The sequence below is a fragment of the Aplysia californica genome, unplaced genomic scaffold (assembly GCF_000002075.1).
Source record: "Aplysia californica isolate F4 #8 unplaced genomic scaffold, AplCal3.0 scaffold01000, whole genome shotgun sequence".
NCBI classification, from domain to species: Eukaryota; Metazoa; Mollusca; class Gastropoda; order Aplysiida; family Aplysiidae; genus Aplysia; species Aplysia californica.
The window spans coordinates 218069-218680 of record NW_004798270.1 but is presented as its reverse complement, the minus strand read 5'-3'; positions in this window follow the sequence as shown (position 1 = coordinate 218680).

Below are 612 nucleotides of genomic sequence, written 5' to 3'. Positions count from 1 at the left end.
TCTCTCGCTCTCTCTCTCTCTCTCTCTCTCTTTCTTTCTTTCTCTTTCTCTTCCTCTCTCTCTCTTCCCCTCTCCCTCTCCCTCTCTCTCTCTCTCTCTCTCTCTCTCTCTCTCTCTCTCTCTCTCGTTAACTAGGAGGGGGGAGGGGGATGCCTGAGAAAGATGACAAAAGATGGCGAGGAGGGGTTGTCTTTTTAGGCCAAATTTTAGCTGACGTCATTGTGAACGGTCCCTTAATTTTCCACCATAACACCAGTCTGACAACTCTCCCTCTTAACAATCTACTTGTCTACTTAAATAAAAACCCAAGGCGTTATCTTAACAAGTGCCATATCTCTAATCTACACTGTAACCATAATCCAACCCTAAACATAACTCTAATTTAGCCCTAAACACGACTACAGTCATACCCTAATCCCACCCCTAAACCGGTAAAAATATATCTAAAAGTGACCAAAACACTCACCCCTAACCCCTAACCCCTAACTCCTAACTCCTAACCCCTGACTCCTAACCCCTGACTCCTAACCCCTAAACCTAACCCTAACCCTAATTAGAGTGAGAGAGAGGGGGGGGCAGGGAGAGAGAAAGAAAGAGAGAGAGAGAGAGAGA